This window comes from Otolemur garnettii, unplaced genomic scaffold, assembly GCF_000181295.1.
Source record: "Otolemur garnettii isolate 467f Iridium unplaced genomic scaffold, OtoGar3 scaffold00010, whole genome shotgun sequence".
NCBI lineage: Eukaryota > Metazoa > Chordata > Mammalia > Primates > Galagidae > Otolemur > Otolemur garnettii.
In genome coordinates this window covers 6,209,060-6,219,536 of record NW_003852405.1, presented here as the reverse complement: position 1 = coordinate 6,219,536, position 10,477 = coordinate 6,209,060, and the positions used below count along the sequence as shown (strand labels likewise).

Sequence of the window (10,477 nt, the reverse complement as noted above, 5' to 3'; positions counted from 1 at the left end):
TATAGTTACAGGATGTGTTCTTTATCCTTCTCTACCCTGCTGTATGCTTGAGGAAGTTGAGGCTCAGACTCCTTAACCCAGGCTGTTATGCCTGTGAGCAAACTTCAGGACATTCTAATTACTATATTTCTCGTGATACTTCCTACATTGGGGATCAGAGTTTTCAACCTAATACACATTAATTTCTTCATTCAAAATTGAAACTAAAGACACTTTTCGGGGGCAATGTATTAGCGCTCTGGCAGGAAACTATCTACTGTCTTTATAATTTGGAGACAAATCCCTCAATACATGATTTGTTCCACTTAAATATATATTTTTAGACTAAAGAAATAAAAGATGGAAGATTTAAGGAAAACATCCTCAGCTGGGCCAGAGGCAGTACATTTTGTAGTTATAACCAGGATGCATTTCCAGATCACTGAACTAAAGAGTATTTATAAAGGGAGACTATTCACAGGGGTGTTGAGACTGCTCAGCAAATATTATACTTCTTATTAAAGGAGAAGATGTATTTTAGCATGAGGTCTTGAGAGTCACCATAAAAATTGAGAAGAGATGATAAAAACCTTAAATATTGGCTAAAATATTGAACTTAGTGTTACAAATAATAGATACTTGAGTTTTTCAACCGGGGGATGAAAATTCATCTGATAGCATTTTGTGAGCAGAATGAGTAGAAACAGAAGCAAGGTCAAGAATTGAGTGGACTACTAAAGTTGGCGAGGTATGGTAAAGTACAGCAGAAAGGACTCTGAACTAGGAGGATCCAGAGGCCCCAGGCTCTTCCTTACCCCCATCACCATTAGCATGAAGTGGGAGGTCTATGCAGAGTGCTTCATAAAGTGGTCGCCACCTTAAACAGAATCCTGTGGGGAAATACTGTGAGCAGGTTCATTGTGCACTGTGAGTTACTCTTCGCCCTGTATTAGATTTGAAGTCTGGAGGTGCTTGACCAGCACAGTGGCACTGAAAGTAGACAAGGAGGATGTGACAGCAAAGCATCGTCATTTGGAAACATACCAAGAAGCCGAAATGCTGAGGCGTAAATATAGTTCAAGCTTCTGCTGAGGCTGCCAAACATTTTTTTAAAAATTATTGTACAAACTTATAAGAAAGAAAAAGTGATCCAAAGTAGCAAAAATGGTCAATATACTCCTAAATAAGAGTATATGAATTCTCCTATCTCCATATTCTGTCAATCCACACTCGCTACCACCAATCATTCAGGTATCAGCCATTCTGTTTGGTTTTTAGTTTTCTCATTATGGTTCTTAATTTTCAGTTTTTGATTATCAAATGATTTTGAGACTTTTCTGTATGTTTTTTTTTTTTTTTTTGCATTTTGCCTCTGTGTTTCCTTGAACAGCAACGAAAGCAGTTAGTTTTTTGTGTGTACAGAAAGGGTCACACAGAGTTGTGGGGCATGCTTTCCTCTTATAGTTCAAACGCAGGGAATTTGGCTTTTGTGGGGACTAGCAGGTCAGCCAGGAAATATGTTGTTCCAGCCATTCCTTTAAAGAGGGAGAAAGGGGTGTCCAGTGTTCTGCCCCCGTGCTGTCCATACTCTAAGCACCATTCAGCAAACTTACAGGCCCTGTACCAGTACTTCATGTCCTGGGTGAGGTTGTAGAGTTTCAGGAAGGCTTAGGCATTCCCGGCAGTGCCATGGCTGGACCCATATCCCTTCTTCAGCAGGCCATATCGCCAGATCACATTGGCACACTGATAGGCATCATAGAGATATTTTTCCTTTTTGAACACCTTATAGGCCTGGGTAAGCACGTAGATTACCCCAGGGGGCACCATGAGAGCAGTGGACAAGCACTTCTCGGGTATCGTCCACACATGGAGGAAAATTGCCGAAAGGGAATTTCAGCTGGCAGACATGGTGTACACTGGGCTTGACTAAATCATGTAACTTTCCTTGGCTCACTAGAAGGCTGGGCTGCATCAGGTAGTAATAAATTCCTGCCAGGCCATGAGCAGCTCCCACATAATATTCCTGGTACTGTTCATGCCTCAGTGGAGTCTTTGCTGTGAAGTTTCTCTTTCTAGCTAGGTTTTCTCCAGAGGTTAAAACTGTTCCACAAATCTGCTGGATGTGGCTTTCAGAAATCTTTTCCACTCCAAAGTTCTTATTGATAAAAAGAAGAGCATTGACGTATCCCATTCATCCATAGAGCGTTTCATTTGGATCATGGGGATGGATCTTATTTAGGTGAATTAGCCCTGTGATGCATTCTTCTGCTTGCTTCTCATTGTTCATCTTGTTATACGGAACAGCGGCTGCCGCCAAGGGGCCTGCATCCCCGCAAAGGAAGGTGATGGAACGCTTGGTCAAACAGTTCAGACTTTGCTTTACAGAGCCACCTGCCATCTGTAGGTAGACAGGCTCCCCAAATACATCATAGAGGTGTAAATAAAGTCCAGCAATACCTGCCCGGCCAGTGTAAACAGTGCCATCTAGAGGGTCTGCTGACTTTAGGCCTCTTTCCATTTGCTGAAGAAGTTCATGAATCTTATTGTTCAAGCATTGTAAGAACTCAGGAGTCAGCACCCCAGAAGCATCAAAGTAGCCTTCGGACAGGTAAGGATTCGGGAAGGCCCTTTGAGTCCTGTTGCTGAAAGCGAGCCCTGCAGCCACAGACAACAGACTGTTTATTGGTTTTTTAATATGCTCAAATATGTTGATTACTTTTATTTTTATTTCAGATTGATTGTGGATTATTTTAAAATTTATTTAATTTTATTTTTTTATTTTGGATTGATATGGAGGTCTAAAAGATTAAGTCGCATTGTTCGAGTTTGTTAGATAAAGTCCAAGTTGAGGTCGTGCCCCTCCCCCAGGACATGTGCCATATACACTTAGATTTTGTCTATTAGGTGAGAGCACAGCACTCCTCTGCCTCTTCCCCACTTTCCCCTTCCTCCTATAATTAGATTACTTTTAATTTAGTTGTCTGAGTTCTTCCTATTGGTACATAGATGTTTTTGTATATTCTGGATATACATCTTTCACCAGGTGTAGGCATTGCAAATACTTTTTGCAAGTTTAAGGCCTAATATTAATCAAATCTAATTTGTCAATTTTTTGTTTTAAGGGTAAAGGTGTTGGTTTTGTTTTTTGCCCAGTCTTGGGTATTTGGTCTCACGTATCTAACCTGGTCAGTCGTCTGCTGAGTATTTGAGGGGAGTCCTCCGTGTGACTTCTCTTTCTGTGTAGCTTTTACTTCTCAGTTCCTGTCTCCTGATGGCCTTGGACACACTTATCCACCTGGGCATCCACAGATGAGCTGGTCTATATTCTTTATTCAAGGAGCTCCCTGGGCTATTACTGGGCTCCTTCACCTTGCATCGTGGCCTGAATACTCTCTTGGACTAGTGAGCTACTTGATTTACTATTGCAGGTTTTCCCAAGATTGTGTCTTTCAAGAAACCATTCATTGTTTATTACCTGATAATGAAAATCATAAAATTATTGTTATATATATGTAATACCTGTTTTTGATTGTTTTAATTGAAGGAATAAATCTAGATCCTATTTTTCCATCATTGTATAAAACAGCGTAAACCTCTCCTTTTTTTTCCTCTCTCATCTGTGTGCTGTCTTGTGCTACATAGACACACACAAACACAAATATATATATGTATGGTCCAAGGCTTTATTTTTTATCCTCTTTCCTCTCCACACTGGCTCTAAGATATCTCCTATGTTCTTTCAATTTTGTTAACTGTAAGTTTCATCAGGTAAATTGCTAGCTTTACACATCATGAAGATAAAGATACATACCTTGAACATAGTTGTTCTTACAGTATAAAAGAATAAGAGAATGGGAAAAAAAGGTTTCAAAGGGGGGTCTGAAACATATTTTTTCCTTCTAATGTGGCACTATTTTGATCTTGGTGCTAAGACTACCCATTGGGAAGCAAAGTCTTACATCAGTAGGGGAAGGATTGTCACCCTTGTCTAGAGTCTTTTGCTTACCTCAGAGAACCCTCTGGAACCTTTTATATTTAGTTCATTTGCATTTTTCCAAATAATAAATTCTCCTGCTGAGTGTAGATGATAAATTTTGTATAGATACATTGATAGTGTATTTCTTCTGATTATGCTGTTTCTATTGGCCTGTTTCAACTTTGTCTATGAAATCTGTCATATTTTCTAGAACCCTTTTATACACATTCCCTGTCTGATAGACGTAAACTTTTTGGTCACTATCTCTATTTATTAAATTCACACTTATTTATGGCTGTATAGTATTCCATGTACACATATGCCACAGTTTATTAATCTGTTCATGAGTTGATGGGCACTTGGGTTGATTCCACATCTTGCCTCATCTTGAATTGAGCTGTGATAAACAGTTATAAAAATCTTGTTATAAAATCATTTTTTTTCTTCTGTGTAGATGTAGAGCAATGGGAATGTAGGATCAAATGGGAGGTCTAATTTGAGTTCTTTGAGAATTCGCCATCCTTCTCTCCAAAGAGGCTATATTAGTTTGAAATATTACCAGCAATATAAAAGTGTTCCCTTCTGTCCAAAACTATGCCAGCATTGCAGCTTTGGGGCTTTGTGATGTGGGCTATTTTCACTGGGGTTTGGTGGCATCACAAGGTGGCTTTAATTTGTATTTCTCTGATGATTAGGGATGATGAGAAATTTTTCATATTTTTGTTGACCATTCATGTGTTTCTTTGGAGAAGGTTCTGTTCATGTTTTGTATTAACCTGGATGGAGTCCAAGAACATTCTCCTTAATAAAGCATCACAAGAATGGAAAAGCAAGTATCCAGGATACTTAATACTAAAATGAAACCAGAAGATGAACAACTACATGCTCAATATGAGAGAAAAATATAATGAAATTGAAGTGGGGGAAGAGGGGCAGGAGGGAAAGGGGACAAGAGAAGAAGGAGAAAGAAAGGGAGAGAAAGGAGGTGACAGGGAAGGAGGAAATAATTGTTTTTATAAAAAATGAATATATAAAATGTTTAATATTACTAAGGACAACAAGAAAAATTATTTCTTATAGGGCAATATGTATGCTTATTGTAGGAGTAAATCTGCCTTTTTAAAAGTTGCTTTAGCAAACTTGTCTTCAACCAGAACTGAGCCTTCAGGGTCAGGGGATGAATAAACCATTGTCTACACATGATGAAAATGCTAATGTTCTCTCTGAGACTAGACGAATATTGATTTGTTCTAGAGCAGGATGAAAAAGTAGGCTGAGACTGCAGGGATGAAGTGTGGGAGGAGAAGAGAACATCTGGAGGAACAGTGGCCTCCATAATTTCAAGGGGAATGACTGACGAGGAGAGGGGTTTTAACTTGAGCCCATCTAGTTGTGACGGTAAACTCCAGTTCGCATAGTCTGATGACATGACAAGTTAGCTCTTACTATTTATGTTCCCCAATATAGGAAATGTACAATTTGTCAAGATTATGCTTGACTTCTCTAGATGCTAAGATAGTTTTTGTTCAATATAAGAAAAAAATCTGATATCTGTTTGAGAGGGTGTGGATTCCAGTCTTCATTCTGACAAGATAGAGCTAAACTGAGATACAAAATTATTCATAGATCTGTGGGTAGGTAACAGATATGAAAATAATTGGTTGAATCTATTGTTATGTCTATTAGTGGAGGAAATGTCAAAATTCAGGGAAATGGTCATCTCTAAGGCCAGATGAATCCCACCATCCCCCTAGATAACTGGTTGCTGAATGGCAAGTCAAGCTAAATAAGGAATGGAAGTTGAAGCACCAGGGTTTAGGGAAAGGACAGAGGTAATTTTGTTTGTTCTTGTTTTGTTTTTTTCATGATGATACTCAAATTTGATTATACATGACCTTGTCTCTTTGGAAATTAGTTGGTAGTTATTATTTCTATTATTTTCAAAAAATTTAGACAGGGGGATGACAAAACTTAAAATACATAGATGAATATCTATAACATAAATGTATGTATACACACACATTGAGAGGGAAAATAAATTAGTTACAAACTCCACAAAATCAGTTACATCTCTGGGGCTTTCCCAGACAAAATTCATAAGAATCACATGATCAATAATCGCCCATTATTATTTGGTGATACTCAATGAAAAAGTTGTAGAGCATGATGTATTCTTTGACTATACTATCTCAATAAAGAAATAAAATATTTTTCCCTTTGCTTTTAGTATTTTTCCTTTTGCTTAAATCTTGATTAAAACTGCATCTACAACTTCCCCACTGGATCCAAACACTAGAATTTGTCATGTCTGTTCATTTAAATTTCTATCACTTTACTTCTTTTGATATCACTATTTCTTAACGGCCTGGGCATACATACCTATGAGAAATATTTCTTTTTCTTTTCTCTAAAGCAAGATATTCTTTTGTGATGCATTCAAGGTCACAGTCTCTCTACCCTTGCCTGCTGTACAGAGACAGAGCAATAAAACAGGTAATACCCGTACTCAATTGAGGTGCAGATCTCATTTCTGCTGAACATCTGTGCAGTATGAATCTCCGTATTATACCCTAAACACCAATTTTTTGGTAATATTATCGACTTTGCCTCTTTGCATTTTTATTTACATTGATATGACTCAATTGGGATATGGTGTTTTTGAGGCATGCATAATTTTTAATGACATAAAATGTAGAAAAAACCATACCAATATTAGGAAAATGTCAGTTTGAAGCAATACAGTCTCTAATAAAAAACAACTTAGAGAGGCAATAAATACCAGGAAATAAGCTGCTTCTCTATTTAGAAAATCACACTTAGGGAAAAAAAAATGGGATCATCACATCATAATGAAAACAGATCATTTTCTGCGATAACATTAGAACTCGGCCTCCTTTTCAGCCTTAGCTCGCTCTCACCTGAAGGACTGCTATTCACTGCAATGTCGAGATCTAAAACAAAGCAGAGTTATGTAAACCAAAGGTGATAAACATCAATGGGACAAAAGTAGCAAGTGTAGCCATATATATTACTAACTTCAGACTGATAAATCTTTGACAAATCTCTGAATTACAACTTGTCTATATTCAGGCATAGAGCACTCAGACAAACACAGTCTAAGAGTGGAAGACATAATTTGTTTGTATTTTCTTTCTTTGTGATGAGGTGGAGTCAAGGTATTTGTAGTGGGTTCAGGAACACCTAGGTGAAGTAGATGCATGGAATTTACAGAATGTTTAATAATGGCATGTGATTAAGTCCCACGGCCCAATTTCTTGGGTAGGCAATTGATTCCTTGATTATTTTTTCAGTGACTCAAAGGGTGTGTCAAAGCTTCAGTCTAAAGTTGTTTTTATGGGCAGTGCCTGTGGCTCAGAGGGATGGGTGCCGGCCCCATATACTGAGGGTGGTGGGTTCGAACCTGACCCTGGCCAAATTGCAAGAAAAAAAATAGCCAGGCGTTGTGGCAGGTGCCTGTAGTCCTAGCTATTTGGGAGGCTGAGGCAAGAGAATCGCCTAAGCCCTGGAGTTGGAGGTTGCTGTGAGCTGTGACACCACAGCACTCTACCGAGGGCAATAAAGTGAGACTCTGTATCTAAAAAAATAATAAAATTCTTATAATGCCTCATACTAACTATATGAACTGTCACTTAAGTTTCATTAAATAAAACAAATTTTCTTTGATTACTTGTCTAATAATGTCATTTTCTTTTTATATACATATGTACCCAGGCACCTACACACACACTCAGAAAAAGAAATTGTTTTCTGAAAATTATGCTCAAAGGCCAGGCACAGTGGCTCATGCCTGTAACCCCAGCATTCTGGGAGGCCACGGCAGGCTGATGGCTTAAGCTCATGAGTTCAAGACCAGCCTGAGCAAGAGCTAGACCCCATCTCTACTTAAACAAAAAGCAAACAAACAAAAAAATAAAGGAAAAGAAAAAATGAGGCAAGAGGATCGGTTGAGCCTAAAAGTTGGAGGTTGCTATAAGCTAGGATGCCACAGTACTTTACCCAGGGCAACAGAGTGAAATTCTACCTTAAAAGTAAACAAAGAAATAAATAAATAAACAATCAGATACATAGATAAAATAAAATTACACTCAAAAATGTCATGCTTTTGAAAATTCATTCATATGTTTACTTTAAGGACAGATTGTGTTTAGTCAGCATTTCTCATAAATTCATATGCATTTGTTGTGAGAAGAAATGAACTAATATTTTCTCTGAATTTCTTTCAAACACCTACAGAGAGAATAAGCTGGTGTATCTGTGTGCTTCTGTAATGCTTAATTCATAACAGCCATTGGACTGGATTCATGTCGTGTAACAGAGATCTGGGAACTTCATAATGGCCTGTAAGCTGATAGCATCACTGTGCCGTTTTTAATTTAGATTCTGCAGCTTGACTGAGATGTGGAAGACTTTGCCAGAGAAAAGCACTAAAGGTAATTATAAAATTGGGAACAGAGTTCCTATGAGAACAGCCTCATGTAAGGAGTCAACTGTGTCCTAGGGAGGAAAACTGTAAATGTGCAATGAGGGCAAGTTATTTAATGGTAACCGAATCTGTGAATGGAAAGTGAGCTCTGGAGAGACTCTGCCACATGTTTACATTGTATGTCTTCTTGGGCCCTTGTGAGAAATAAATCAGTATTACATAACAATTATGCAGTGTCCTTATAGTGATTGATCAAATTAAGCATGTGTTGGTTAGATTTCCATTGGCATTGAGCTTGAAAGCTATAGACTGCCATATAGTTTATGTCATTAACATTGTGTTCATTAAAAAAGACTGTGTTTTACCTCTCTTTGCAGCAAAGCACCCTGAGACGTAAAGTGATCTATTTCTTTCACAGTAGCAGCTTCCGATTACGACTGTTCCATGAACTGCATTGTATGGGTATGGCCTTACAAAGGCCCTTAAAATTCATCCAGATTAGGAAAGAACACACCGTATTGTTTCACTGAATAAGACAGTGACATACCCTACTTACTCCTCACTTGATATTCTCTGCAAGTGTGTGGCAAAATAAATAAAACCCCACAATGATCGCAAAAATAATAAAATAAACCCAACAGACCCTATGATTTACCATCACAGTACATTGAAAATAAGAATTAAAGGTGTTTCTGTATAGACCATATTTCTGTCCCCACCACAATATACGGTCAAACCCAGCTGTGGTCAGTGACATTTTTCAATGTTACAGGCTATTTTCCCATGCTAGAGAGGGTTGGGATTTTCTAAGTAGAGACGTTTGCAGCTTTTATGGAGTAATAAAATATTCAATGAATAGATTATAAAGCACTTGATAAAATTTTAGAGGCATATAAATACCAAGAGATGGAGTCCACGGGGAGCGAGAAATGCACACATGCACACAAGTGCCCTCCACACCTCCAGCAATTTCTCTGAACTGCCTTGGAGGAGAGGAAGGGCTAAGTGGGCTGCAGGAGCAGGGAGGCGGGAGGCGGGAGGAAGGACAACCTGGAAGGAGAAAATGGGGATGTGACCCTTGAAAGCAGATTGCCCTTCGTGAGATACAGAAATACTCAGTGAGTTTTTTATTTTTAGCAAATAACTAAAGCTCTACATGTCCTCCAACAACCTCTTTGCAGTATAAATAGTAAATCATAACTGAAACTCTAATTTGGCATGTGTTTTTTTTTTTTTAAGAAGAGCACGATTTTAAAGTTACAAGTAATTGGTGAAATTTCTCAGTTATTCTACTGTTTCAATCTGTTCTACCAGATCTTACATACATTGTCTATTTCTCCCAGGGGTTTATGTTATTTACCAGAAAGATACCTCTGAATAAAAGTCTATGGCTGCGCTTATATTTATGTAAATTAATATTAAAGCATAGAACTTGCTGAAGTCTCATGTAATGCCAAGAATACATATTTAAGATGCAGACAAAGCCTCCCAGGGAGCAGGAGATGGGAAGGGACTTTGCAGAGTGTGCTGTCAGAAGGGTGCCAGACAGGTCCTTTGAAGCTAATGTACTCAAATTTCCTGGGGCTGCTGCCGTTTTCCTCAGGAGCAGCCCCTGAATGAGAAATATTTCTGTCTCATCCTGCCAAAGACAGATAAGTTTGCCAATTGAAACTGTAAAGTCCCGACAGCCAACAGCACTGGTTCTGTAATAGCCAACGACAGATGCTGAAGTATCAGAAATGGAAGAGCATTCTCTGACAGCAAGAAACCAACATGTTTGACAAGGAATTGGAACTATGATCATTTCTAGTCAAATAAGATGTCTGTTCATTCAAAGCCTCAAATTTGCCTTTATTTCCAAAGTTCAAGATTCATTTCCTTACTGACATGTGCTTCCCCTCCTTATCAAGTTTAAAAACTTAACAAAAGCCTACGTGTGTGATGTATTTTACCAGCCGACAACCTTCGTTATTTTCTTCTTCATAAGGATAATGATAAAAAGAATCATGTTCCCGACATTGTGTTCAACCCCTGACTCATTTATTTATGAAATCTGCTCCATTTAACCAGGTGTC

At 38.3% G+C, this 10,477-nt stretch overlaps 1 pseudogene; it reads right to left on the bottom strand.

Annotated features, from left to right (window-relative positions):
• Positions 1-1,437: 1,437 nt before the first annotated feature.
• Positions 1,438-5,387, bottom strand: LOC100964210 (annotated as a pseudogene).
• Positions 5,388-10,477: the final 5,090 nt, after the last annotated feature.